Genomic DNA, 14597 nt, shown 5'->3' on the forward strand with positions numbered 1-14597 from the left:
GGTTGGTCATGCCCAGTAACCGGATAAGAGAACCCAATGTTTATTTTATAGCACAAATGTGTATAACAGCCAAACCATAGAAGGAACCATCACGTCCTTCAACAGTTGAAGGAATAAATAAGATGTGGTATATTATACACATAGTAACAACTGATTATTTCTCATGCATGGAAACAAAGTATACCTGTCATTTGCTTGATAAGAAAGGATCTAGAGAGTATTCTGCTGAGTGAAATAAGTAAATCGGAAAAAAGGCAATCATTGTGGGGATCCTGGCTCAGGATTCAATCTCCAGGCTTGAAATCATGTCCTGTGCTGAAGTTATGGCTCAACTGCTGAGCCATCCAGGTTTCACAGTAAAGACAGAATATAATAACTTCTTTATTCAGTTACATCAGATTAGGGATAGGTGAAAATGACAGACAGAAATGTACGGTACACCTGATATATTAACACAGCTCAGATAGAGAAAGAAATGGAATATGTAGGGCAGACCAGGTGGCTCAGCTGTTTAGCGCCTCCTTCAGCCCAGGCTGTGATCCTGGAGACCAGGATTGAGTTCCATGTCCAGCTCCCTGCATGGAGCCTGCTTCCCCCTCTGCCTGTGTCTTTGCCTCTCTCTCACTCTGTGTCTCTCATGAATAAATCAATAAGGTGTTTTTTACAAAGTAATGGAATATATAAATAAAGTAGGGAAATAACATGAAGCCTAAAATAGGAGGTCGAATGATCTAAGTTTGCTCCAAGAAGAAAATATGGAGAATGGAAGAGAGAAAGCATTTGAAGACAGAACAGTGGAGTATTTCCTTGTTCACAACCATGTATGTTTTCTCAGGATTATGGGACATTTTTTGGATGAACATTTTGGAAACCTATATGAGGAAAAGCCTAGTGAACAAGAAACACAACTGAGGCATTTAAATAAATAGTAAGCCAGATATACATGGAGTCCGAAGGCATCTTCTGTCTTTAGAAGTTCAATGCCACATAATAGTTGGTCCGCATAAAGGGAAGGATTCTGATTCTCACCTCCACCAGCAACTGGCTGTGTGGATTCAGACAAATCACTTGCCTTCTCTGGACCTTGTTTTCCAGATCTGTCATTGGGAATAACACCACCTATCACTTGGTATGGTGAGACCTAAAGGAGAGTCCACATAGCAAGCTCTTGTAGAAAGTCCACCATAATAATGGGTTATGTGAATTGACATGAGATCTCCCCCTGCTATGTGACACCAGTGCATTGCTCTGTGCCAGGAGAAAGTAGGTGCTTAGATTGTTGAAGGCAAAAAATCCATTTCTGTTGGGCTCTGGGCCCAGGGAGTCGAAGCAACTCCCAGAATTCCATCCCTACGTGGGCTGGCTCTGGGGTTTTTCTCCATTGCAGTTCCAAGTAGGTGCAAATGAAGTTGTGATCCTATCACAGCCTCTGTGCTGAGCCTTTAGGAGATGAGCCAGTAGCCTCACATCCAGGTATCACCACTCCACAGGTCCTAGAAAGGAAGTAGGGAAATTTGAGTGGGAGAGGAAGTACCTCCAGTGTGAGAACTGTTATCCAATGAAAGGGAGCTACACAGAGAGGAGAGTGAGGCTCAGGATAGCATCATTATTCCTTGCTTGGTGCCTGTGGACACGTCACTCCACCTCTCTGCACAATGGTTCATGGACCAAGGGCTTTCTATAGCACTGGTGCCCCTGAAATTGTTGAGAAGACAATGAAAGCTGGATCATACAGTTTGTGCTGGATGAATAGACCAAGCACTGCTGTCTCCGTTTTGGCAGTGAAGCTCCTACTTTCCTAGATGTACAAGCTCTACCTCAGGGAGGCCAGGGACATGTCCAATTTCTCACAGGATGAATCTTGCTGGATCCACGTGTGAGCTATTCTCGCTGCTCTGCCCCAAAACAACCAGCAGGGCTGGCCTTCTGGTTACATCAGATAGGGGCCTCCTAAGCCTGAGGAGGCACTTGGGGTGGGGAAGCAATATTTATAGGCCATTACCCAGGGCCATGTTTTCTCATTAAATCCTAAGAACTCCAATAAGTGCTATTGTCCCCATTTAGCAGCAGAGGGACCCTGGGCTCAGAAAGGTGACTCTAATTTACCAAGAATATATTGGATAAAGGAAGTTCATACTCCCTGCCTCAGGAGGCCCTTGTCTACAGCCCCAAGTAAGCTTTTGGAAGAATGCAGTGAGAGGGTACAATGCAAGGACATACAGTGAGTTCTTAGGCTTCTGGAGATCAATCAATAGGCCTTCTTCAATCAATAGGCCTTCTTCAATCAATAGGCCTTCTTCAATCTGGAAAAGATAAGAGGTGAAAATGCCAGCATCTCTAGGCCTTGGAAGTCCTTACAAGACTCAAAGCTCCAGAGGGTCAAGCCTCATGTCACCCACCCAACCAAACCACCACTGGTTGACAAAAGCTTTCCATGCCTTCCTTCAGGAGGAGTATCTTGGCTTCAGGATGGCACAAGATTTCCAGGGGCAGGTTGAACCTGCATGGCCTTTCTTCACCCACTCCACAAAGCAGCACATAGAGGCTCACCAGGCTTTCTCACACAGGCTACCAGGTCGGCTCCAGCCATCTACACAGGGACATAGAGACTTAGCAGCCCATGTGGCCTTTGAGGGTCCAATCCTCCTTACCTGGAGGTGAGTATGTCTGTCCCTTCTTGTGTCTCCCTGTGGGCCTAGGAATAAGACCTGTGGCTCCAGGGTGAGGTTTTAGTCTTTGGGCCTTGTGTATCTGTCACCCTCTAAGTGCAGTGTCTCCACTGTGGCCCCAAGGAGATACTGGGAGGCTCTTAAGTCCCCATTCCCCCAGGGAGGACCCCTATTCCCAAGATCCAACAGGAAGATCAACCGCTTCATTGGAATGACAGATTCCAGGTAATGTTATTTTTGGGTGGAAAATTCATTTTCATTCTTACTGCTCATGTGTCCTCTGATATCCAGTGGCTTCCTGACCCTCTCTGACCCTCAGTTTCTTTAACTCTGCCACGGGTGTTTGGACTTTCACCTTCCACCCCTAAAGCTCAAAGAACTTTCAGTCACATACTTTATATTTTCAATCATTTTGCCCCCATACCTTCTTCTACACCTACTGTTTGTTCATGTAGGAACTTCATGCTGTGGAAAGGAAGTTATCTACATGGATACAAACCTGGACCAAACGACTTCATGCTTGGGGAAAAACAAAATACAATGAGTAAAAGACTCAATTGAAAGTAATGTGGAAATTTATCCCTTAAGTTGATTCAAGAAAACTTATTTCATGGACATTAAGTTGGTTCATTTAGGTATGTGTGCCTCCTGGTTTCATCTCAGTTCATGACTTCAGGTCATCAGATTATCCTAGGTTGGGCTACATGTTGAGGATGGAGCCTCCTTAATATTCTCTTTTGCATTTCCTTTCCCCTCTCCACCTTACACTTTTTCTTTTGCTCTTGTAACAAAAAAAATATTCTTCTACTGTAATCATTATACTATACCAAAAAATACCACCCTAAGCCATATTATTTATGTTTCAGTTGTGAAATTCATGATTTAAATGGTCAGTCCTGAGTTAATATCCAAAATAATAAAACTGCTTTTACCACTCAAATTTGGTCAGATTAAATGGGAAGTGTTGTGAAGCTAACATTTGGACCCTAGTGTGAGTAAAATATTAACAACATAAAATCTCTAATTATGTTTTAATAGTCCTTATTACTAGATTAGGGTTAAATTGATATCATAATGCAGAATACAAGTTATCTTATCACCCTATCTCTTGGCACACAATTCCCATAATCATACATGCCTATTTTAGCGTGGAAATTTTATCGCAAAGAAAAAACTAGTGTAGAGACATTAGTATTATTGAAGTTGACCACATATATTAATGATTTCTCTGTTTTATGCATTCATGTGGGTTTTGACGACTGCATAATAGTATGTCTCCAAGGGCCCTGAGATCATGACATAAGCCCAAAGTAGATCCCCAACCAAAGGAACCAGCCTGGTGCCCACATTATTACTGTTTTGATTGAAGTTGGGATGGCACACAGGTTTACATTCACTTCAAGTGCACCACATAGGGATTTGATACTTCTATAAGTTAATACTGTGCACACCACAAGTGTAGATATCATGTGTCCCCATCAAGCACTATTACAATTCCATTGATCATATTCCCTATGTAGTACTTTTGATCTCTCTGACTTCTTTAATGAATAATGGGAAGCCCATCCATTCCACTTCTCTTCACAGCTATCACTATTGGAAAATGGTATACTTCCAATAGTTAAATCTCCCCCATATGGAATATTTTCATCCAAACTGGATAGTGGTGCACCTGGGTGTCTCAGTGGTTTTGTGTCTGCCTTTGTATCAGGTTATGGTCCTGTGAGCCTAGGAACAAGACCTGCATTGGACTCCACTTAGGGAGCCTGCTTCACCCTCTTCCTATGTCTCTGCCTCTCTCTGTGTTTGTCTTGTGAATAAATAAATTAAATATTAAACAACATGATTAGTGAATAAATACAGCAGAGTACTATACTAAATATAAAAAGCATATGTCCATGCTTCTACAACACTAGGAAGTTAGTGTCTTCCCTGTGAGTTGTGATTGTGAGTACATGAAGCTTAGGGTTGAGTGACTGGTTTAACCCTGTGCAGTGTGACAGAGTTGTGTATGCTTGTATTTTTGACACTGAGTCAGTGAATTGAGAGAAAGGGAGAATAAGCTTCAGATAAAGACACAGATATATGGAGAAAGACAGGAGAAAGAATAAGAGCGTTCTCTGGGACACATATACCAGTGACACTGCATGATGGCTTCTCTCATTATTCTCAAAAATAAAAAATCTCATAAATCAGGATATTTTATAGTCGTAACAGCATGAGTGGCTCTACAGTGCAGGTTTAGCTCATGCTTGGTAACCAAATGCCATTAGGTTCAGTAGCCCTCTACTCATAATGATGCATAGTCCCAGAATTACTCTTTTATTTTATTAAAATCATTATTTATGTATTTGAGAGAGTGAGCAGGAGAGGTGAGAGGTGTAGTTGGACAGAGGACAAAAAATCTCACTAATAAGGAGAACAACACAAGGCTTGATTTCAGGTCCCAGAAAGGCTGATCTGAACCAAAGGGAGACTCATAACTCACCAACTCATGCACTCCTGCCTGAGTTATTTCTGAGCGGTATGACCAAAATGATGGGTACTGTGTATCCTGCTAGAAGCACCCTATGATACAGTCTTTTTACTTAATAAATTTTAAATTGTATTTATTATTTATTTATTTATTTATTTATTATTTATTTATTTATTATTTTTTAATAAATTAATTTTTATTGGTATTCAATTTACCAACATACAGAATAACACCCAGTGCTCATCCGGTCAAGTGTCCCCCTCAGTGCCCATCACCCATTCACCCCCACCCCCAACCTCCTCCCCTCCCACCACCCCTAGTTCGTTTCCCAGACTTAGGAGTCTTTATGTTGTCTCTCTTTCTGATATTTCCCACACATTTATTCTCCCTTCCCTTATATTCTCTTTCACTATTATTTATAATCCCCAAAGGAATGAGAACATACACTGTCTGCCCTTCTTCAATTGACTTACTTCAATCAGCATAATACCCTCCAGTTCCACCCAGGTGAAGCAAATGGTGGGTATCTGTCATTTCTAATGGCTGAGTAATATTCCATTGTATACATAAACCACATCTTCTTTATCCATTCATTTTTCGATGGACACCGAGGCTCCTTCCACAGTTTGGCTATTGTGGACATTGCCGCTAGAAACATCGGGGTGTGCAGCTGTCCCGGTGTTTTACTGTATCTGAATCTTTGGGGTAAATCAAATTGCTGGGTCATAGGGCAGGTGTATTTTTAACTCTTTGAGGAAGCTACATACAGTTTTCCAGAGTGGCTGCACCAGTTCACATTCCCACCAAGGGTGTAAGAGTGTTCCCTTTTCTCTGCATCCTCTCCAACATTTGTGGTTTCCTGCCTTGTTAATTTTCCCCATTCTCACTGGTGTGAGGTGGTATCTCATTGTGGTTTTGATTTGTATTTCCCTGATGGCAAGTGAAGCAGAGCATTTTCTCATGTGCATGTTGGCCATGGCTATGTCTTCCTCTGTGAGACTTCTGTTCATGTCTTTTGCCCATTTCATTATTGGATTGTTTCTTTGGTGTTGAGTTTAAGAAGTTCTTTATAGGTTTTGGAAAACCTATCTGATACGTCATTTGCAAATATCTTCACCCATTCTGTAGGTTGTCTTTTAGTTTTGTTGACTGTATCCTTTGCTGTGCAAAAGCTTCTTATCTTGATGAAGTCCCAATAGTTCATTTTTGCTTTTCTTTCTTTTGCCTTCGTGGATGTATCTTGCAATAAGTTACTGTGGCCAAGTTTAAAAAGGGTGTTGCCTGTGTTCTCCTCTAGGATTTTGATGAAATCTTGTCTCACATTTAGATCTTTATCCATTTTGAGTTTATCTTTGTGTATGGTGAAAGAGAGTGGTCTAGTTTCATTCTACTGCATGTGGATGTCCAATTTTCCTAGCACCATTTATTGAAGAGACTGTTTTTCTTCCATGGATAGTCTTTCCTCCTTTATCGAATATCAGTTGATCATAAAGTTCAGGGTCCACTTCTGGATTCTCTATTCTGTTCCATTGATCTATGTGTCTGTTTTTGCTCCAGTACCACACTGTCTTGATGACCACAGCTTTATAGTACAACCTAAAATCTGGCATTGTGATGCCCCCAGATATGGTTTTCTTCTTTAAAATTCCCCTAGCTATTCGGGGTCTTTTCTGCTTCCACACAAATCATAAAATAATTTGTTCTAACTCTCTGAAGAAAGTCCATGGTATTTTGATAGGGATTGTATTATCCGTGTAAATTCCCTGGATAACATTGACATTTTCACAATATTAATTCTGCCAATCCATGAGCATAGAATATTTTTCCATCTCTGTGTCTTCCTCAATTTCATTCAGACGTGTTTTATAGTTTTTAGGGTATAGATCCTTTACCTCTTTGTTAGGTTTATTGCTAGGTATTTTATGCTTTTGGGTGCAATTGTAAATGGGATTGACTCCTTAATTTCTCTTTCTTCAGTCTCATTGTTAATGTACAGAAATGTCACAGATTTCTGGGCATTGATTTTGTATCCTGCCACGCTACCAAATTGTTGTTATGAGTTCTATCAATCTTGGGGTGGAGGCTTTTGGGTTTTCTATGTAGAGTATTATGTCATCGGCGAAGAGGGTGAGTTTGACTTCTTCTTTGCCAATTTGAATGTCTTTAATATCTTTTTGTTGCCTGATTGCTGAGGCTACGTCTTCCAATACTATGTTGAATAGCAGTGGTGAGAGTGGACATCCCTGTCTTGTTCCTGATCTTAGGGGAAAGGCTCCCAGTGCTTCCTCATTGAGAATGATATTTGCTGTGGGCTTTACGTAGATGGCTTTTAAGATGTCCAGGGAAGTTCCCTCTATCCCTACACTCTGAAGAGTTTTGATCAAGAATGGATGCTGTATTTTGTCAAATGCTTTCTCTGCATCTAATGAGAGGATCCTATGGTTCTTGGTTTTTCTCTTGCTGATATGATGAATCACATTGAGTGTTTTACGAGTGTTGAACCAGCCTTGTGTCCTGGGGATAAATCCTACTTGGTCTTGGTGAATAATTTTCTAATGTACTGTTGGATCCTATTGGCTAGTATGTTGTTGAGAATTTTTGCGTCCATGTTCATCAGTGATATTGGTCTGTAATTCTCCTTTTTGGTGGGGTGTTTATCTGGTTTTGGAATTAAGGTGATGCTCGTCTCATAGAACGAATTTGGAAGTACTCCATCTCTTTCTATTTTTCCAAACAGCTTTAGTAGAATAGGTATGATTTCTTCTTTAAACGTTGTATAGAATTCCCCTGGGAAGCCATCTGGCACTGGACTCTTGTGTCTTGGGAGGTTTTTGATGACTGCTTCAATTTCCTCCCTGGTTACTGGCCTCTTCATGTTTTCTATTTCTTCCTGTTCGAGTTTTGGTAGTTTGTGGTTTTCCAGGAATGCGTCCATTTCTTCTAGATTGCCTAATTTATTGGCGTATAGCTGTTCATAATAGGTTTTTAAAATCCTTTGTATCCTTGGTGTTCGTAGTGATCTCTCCTTTATCATTCATAATTTTATTAATATGAGTCTTCTCTCTCTTCTTTTTAATAAGTTTGGCTAATGGTTTATCTGTCTTGTTAATTCTTTCAAAGAACAAACTCCTGGTTCTGTTGATCTGTTTCACAGTTCTCCTGGTCTTGATTTCATTGAGTTCTGCTTGAATTTTAATTAACTCTCTTCTTCTACTGGGTGTAGGGTCCATCTGCTGTTTTTTCTCTAGCTCCTTTATGTGTAAGGTTAGCTTTTGTATTTCAGTTTTTTCCAGTGTTTGAATGGATGCTTTTATTGCGATTATTTCTGCCTTAGGACTGCTTTGGTTGTATCCCAAAGGTTTGGAACGGTTGTATCTTCATTCTCATTAGTTTCCATGAATCTTTTTAATTCTTCCTTAATTTCCTGGTTGACCCTTTCATCTTTTAGCAGGATGGTCCTTAACCTCCACGTGTTTGAGGTCCTTCCAAACTTCTCATTGTGATTTAGTTCTAATTTCAAGGCGTTATGGTCTGAGAATATGCAGGGGACGATCCCAATCTTTTGGTATCTGTTCAGACCCAATTTGTGACCCAGTATGTGGTCTATTCTGGAAAATATTCCATGTGCACTGAAGAATAATATGTATTCAGTTGAGTTTGGATGTAAAGTTCTGTGGATATCTGTGAAATCCATTTGATCCAGTGTATCATTTAAAGCTCTCGTTTCTTTGGAGATGTTGTGCTTAGAAGACCTATAGAAGGTAGAAAGAGCTAGATTGAAGTCACCAAGTATAAGTGTATTATTATCTCAGTATTTCTTCACTTTGGTTATTAATTGGTTTAAATATTTGGCAGCTCCCACATTCGGTGCATATATGTTGAGGATTGTTAAGTCCTCTTGTTGGATAGATCCTTTAAGTATGAGATACTGTTCCTCTTCATCTGTCACTACAGTCTTTGGAGTAAATTTTAGTTTATCTGATATAAGGATGGCTACCCCTGCTTTCTTTTGAGGACTGTTTGAATGGTAAATTGTTCTCCAACCTTTTATTTTCAGGCTGTAGGTATACTTCTGTCTAAAATGAGTCTCTTGTAGACAGCAAATAGATTGGTCCTGCTTTTTTATCCAGTCTGAAAGCCTGTGTCTTTTGATGGGGTCATTAAGCCCATTCACGTTCAGAGTTACTATTGACAGATATGAGTTTTGTGTCATCATGATATCTATTCAGTCCTTGTTTTTGTGGATTGTTCCACTGCACTTCTTCTTTAAGGGGAATTTTAAGAGTCCCCCCTTAAAATTTCTTGCAGAGCTGGTTTGAATGTCACATATTCTTTCAGTTCCTGCCTGTCTTAGAAGCTCTTTATCTCTCCTTCCATTTTGAATGAGAGCCTTGCTGGATAAAGTATTCTTGTTTGCATGTTCTTCTCATTTAGGACCCTGAATATATCCTGCCAGCCCTTTCTGGCCTGCCAGGTCTCTGTGGAGAGGTCTGCTGTTACCCTAATACTCCTCCCCATAAAAGTCAGGATTTTTTGTCTCTTGTTCCTTTAAGGATCTTCTCTTTATCTTTGGCATTTCAAACTTCACTATTAGATGTTGAGGTGTTGAACGTTTTTTATTGATTTTATGGGGGATCTTTCTATTTCCTGGATCTGAATGCCTGTTTCCCTTCCCAGATTAGGAAAGTTTTCAGCTATGATTTGTTTAAATATTTATTTCGGCCCTCTGTCCCTTTTGGCGCTGTCAGCAACCCCAATTAACTGTAGGTTTTTCTTCCTCAGGCTGTTGTTTATTTCCATTAATCTAACCTTATGGTCTATTAATTGTCTGTCTCTTTTTTCCTCATTTTCCTTCTTTGCCATCAACTTGTCTTCTATGTCACTCACTCATTCTTCCACCTCGTTAACCCTCATCGTTAGGACTTCTAGTTTGGATTGCTTCTCATTCAATTGATTTTTAATATCTGCCTGATTGGATCTAAATTCCTCAGTCATGAAGTCTCTTGAGTCCTTTATGCTTTTTTCTAGAGCCACCAGTAGCTGTATGATAGTGCTTCTGAATTGGCTTTCTGACATTGAATTGTAATCCAGATTTTGTAACTGAGTGTGAGAGAGGACTGTTTCTGATTCTTTCTTTTGAGGTGAGGTTTTCCTTCTAATCATTTTGCTCAATGCTGAATGGCCAAAAACAAGTTGTATTGGGAAAAGGAGAAAAAGAGAAAGAAGGATAGAAAAGAGAAAATGAAAAAAGAAAATAAGTAAGAAAAAAAGAAAATAAGAGAAGAAAAAGAGAAAGAAAAAGAATGAAAGGAATAAAAGCATGGGAGAAGCAAACAGAAATAAAAAAAGCAAAAAAATAAAAAACATGGGGGAGTATCTTCTAATTCTGTACACTTTAAGTCCCTTGACTTCCCCTGGAACTTGTCCGTCTAGCTGGTCTTCTGAGGTAGGGGCCTGTTTTGATGATTTTCAGGTGTCAGCACTTGGGGGAGCTGCTCTTCCCCCTGTCTGGTACAGGGCTCAGTGGGTGTTGTTTACTCTGTGAGGCCCTAGGAGGAACAACCATGGTGGCGTCGGCAGCTCTGGAAACCTGGATTCAGCTCCCACAGGAACTCTGAAACACTCCACCTGCAACACCTGGAGGCTCCGGGGGGAGGGGCCGCTCCTCTGCTCAGCTTGGGGCAGTAGCGTCCTTGCAGTCCTGGGCCCTTCCAGCCTCTGCCTGTTGTGGGGAGGCCGGATCCCAGTTTTTGTCCCCGGCGCCCTGGTCTCCTTGGCCTGTGCTGTTGGATTTGTGCTCCGGCCATGCAGCCCCCTCCACAGAACTGTCACCTGAGCCCCTCCGATCTGCTCCTGGAGCCATGCAGGCCCCTCCTCATGGAGCCTCTTCCTCTGCTGGAACTGCCTCTGAGCTGCTCCCGGCCTCGCAGCCCCTTCCGCAGAGTCGCCACCAGAGCCCCTCTGAGCTGCTCCTGGGTCCTGCCGTGCATACTGCAGTCTTTTAGGGAGGCCTTGGGTATGGTGCACCCTCCTGGGCGCACAGGTGTCTGTTAGTGTCCCAGGGAGCCCGAGGGCATCCCCACCCTCCCCGTTCCTGCTCTAACTCCCTGCAGGCGCCTTTCTGCCCCAGAAGGCTGGTGCAGCTCCTGTTTTTCCAGGATGGGGCTTTCCTGTCCTGGGGGCACTCGCTCCAGCCTTAGCCCAGCATCTCGCAGGGCCCCTCCCCCTTGGATGCCTTTTGTTTCTTTATTTCTTTTTCCCTGTGTTCCTACCTTGATAGAAGCGTGAACTCTTCTCACTGTAGCGTTCCAGCTGGTCTATCTTTAAATCTCAGGTCGAATTTGTAGATTATCAGGATGATTTGAAAGTTTTCTAGGTTATTTGGTGGAGACAGGTGATTTGGGGACCGTACTCTTCTGCCATCTTGTTTATTTATTTATTTATTTATTTATTTATTTATTTATTTATTTATTTATTTAGCAGACACACACACAGAGAAACAGAGACACAGGGAGAGGGAAAAGCAGGCTCCCTGCAAGGAGCCTGAAATGGGACTTGATCCCCAGACCCTGGATCATGCCCCAATCCAAAGGAAGAGGCTCAACCGCTGAGTCACCCAGGCTTCTTCCTATGATCCATTCTTAAAGAAAATGTTTATCAAGAACATCACAGAAGAAGATTTCATAAATATTGTCAAAGTGAGCTTGAGTATTTTTGACCAAGGAATGAATGTCGCTTTCTTGGTTGCTTTGCACAGAGATTCTGATGAAAATCAGTCAATGTCCATTTGGGAAGAGTGCTGAGTGGTTGTCTCTTACCAAGAATTACCTTATTTAAGAGGATGTTGCCATTGGAGACAGCGAAGCTTGTTACAGATTGTGGTGAGGTATTTTCTCTCAACTACATTTACTCCTGCTTTGTTGAGGAATGTTGTAGTAACCATCCTGAATGGACTGGAGAGACACATCCTTAGGGACAAACAATTTCCTCCAGATGTCCTTTCACTGACTTTGTGAGACATTATCTCAAACACTATGTTCCATCTGGCTTTCTAAAATCATTAATAGTAGTAAAGATCACTTTTATTCTAGGTAATAAATCTATTGATTAAAATATCATCAATTGATTAAAACATCTATTGACGTTTTACAGTAGGTTTACAACCAAATAATAGATTCACAATAAGTGAATTTAATGATGATCATATTTGATTTGTAGGTTATTAGTGGAAACTCTTAATTGAACTCCTTGGGGACAGGGCATGATCCCATGTTCAGGATTTGCTCCATGTTGTGCTCCCTCTTCATGGGTAGTCTACTTCTCCTTCTAACTCTCCCCCCAGCTATGTTCTCTCTCTCTTTCCATCCCTTTCCATTCTCTCCCTCAAATAAATAAATAGATAATAAATAAACAAACAACAAATAAATACATAAATAAATAAAATCCATTCTGAAACTTACTGAACTTTATTTGTAAATGAATAAAATTAAGAAAGGAAGTAAATATTAAAGATCTTGAACAATAAAAAGAGTTTCTGGGGATCCCTGGGTGGCACAGCGGTTTGGCGCCTGCCTTTGGCCCAGGGCGCGATCCTGGAGACCCGGGATCGAGTCCCGCATCGGGCTCCCGGTGCATGGAGCCTGCTTCTCCCTCTGCCTGTGTCTCTGCCTCTCTCTCTCTCTCTCTGTATGACTATCATAAATAAATAAAACCGTTTAAAAAATGCAAAAAAAAAGAGTTTCTACCTGGTTTCTCACAAAATCAAGTCAATGGAAAACTCTTTACAAAACTCTTTACATTGAAAAACTAATTAATGACTGACCTTCCTTCAGAGTATTAAAATTTAATCAGTTCACAAAGAAAACTCAAAATATTCAGATGATGGATATTACTGACAGAAGTTCAGTATCTGTCCCACATATGACAACAATTTCAAAAAGTTATTTAGTGTCACAACTGAGGACATGTGACACATCCTTTTCTAAACTATGGCTAAGAAAGAACCAATTTCACTCTTTTCTGTTAGAAGGAAGACTGATGTCTATTTTACTTGTTGAATAGAACATATTAGAGAGATGCCTGGGTGGCTCAGAGGTTGGGCATCTGCTTTCGGGTTAAGGGCATGATCCCAAATCCAGGATCAAATTCAACATCAGGAGCCCTGCGTGGAGCCTCCTTCTCCCTCTGCCGGTGTCTCTGCCTCTCTCTCTCTCTCTCTCTCTGTGTGTCTCTCATAAATAAATAAATAAATAAATAAATAAATAAATAAATAAATAAATATTTCTTTTTGAAAAAGGGTTATATTAGAAAAAGCACTCCCGTGGGGTGCTTAGGTAGGTTAAACATCTGACTTTTGATTTCTGCTCAGGTCATGATCTCAGGGTCATTGTTGAAGCCCTATGTTAGACTTTGTGTCAGGAGGGAGTCTGCTTGTTCCCCTCCCTCCCCCTCTTCTGCTCCCTAACACCTCACAGACACTGCTCATTCTCTGTTAAAAGAAACATTTATGTCCTATGAAGAAGTGATCAAAGACTATGCCAGCAAATAAGTAAATAAGAAATTCAGGAAGAGGTGGTACAGATGGAAGTCAATACCAAAATGTTATTTTCTGAGTTTTGTGATCCATCAATATTTCAAAGTTTTCTTAATTCTGCAGACTGCCACTTTAGAAGCAAAACTTGTTTTTGAAGTTTATATTTTTTCCTTAAAGCAGTCTAAAAATTGGGGAATATTCAGACCCTGAAAAATGAGGATTAGTACTTGGCAGCCAGGCATTATCTCATCGTGGGGGGCCACCCCATGTCTCAGCCAAACATGTGATCTTGTTCACCCCGCAGGCCCAGGGGACCCACAGTGCTCCATATATATGTGCCCAATGAATGACTAAACTTTTTGTTATTATTGGCTGTTATTATTGTTATTAGCAGCAAAAAGGGGAGGAAGAGGTTTCTGACATTCTGCTGAGGAAGTTAGAATGAGGGTTGCTTTGAACTTGTAACAAACAGCAGCTGAGTTTGCATGGCTGTAGGATATACTCTGGAGCAGAAGCACTAAGGAACCTTACTAGGAGTCATCCTGCTTATCTTGGATAAGCCTGTTACAGTAGACTCTAATTGAGAGGCCAGGAGGGAGAAAAGCCCAGGCACCCCCAGGGAGGTAGGAATCTACAGAAGCCCCAGAGGCCAGTCTGAAGCTGTGGTCTGAGAGGCCAGGGGTTACTCTTACTTCCCTGAGTGGCCTCCTAACTCAGCTGGATACTGCAGCTGTCCCCTGTGGTCCCCAGCACCTGGTGTGATGCACAGCACATGACAGCAATTTATGACTTTTCTGATTGAGTAACCCCCCCCCTCCCATTAGGAAGTGATTCTGTTGGTTTGAGAGGTCTTCAGCCTCCAAGAATCCTCTGCAGCAGAGACACTTAATTTCAGGTTTAGGAAGGCTTGGAAACTGGA

This window comes from Canis lupus, chromosome Y (genome assembly GCF_048164855.1).
Source record: "Canis lupus baileyi chromosome Y, mCanLup2.hap1, whole genome shotgun sequence".
Taxonomy (NCBI): domain Eukaryota; kingdom Metazoa; phylum Chordata; class Mammalia; order Carnivora; family Canidae; genus Canis; species Canis lupus.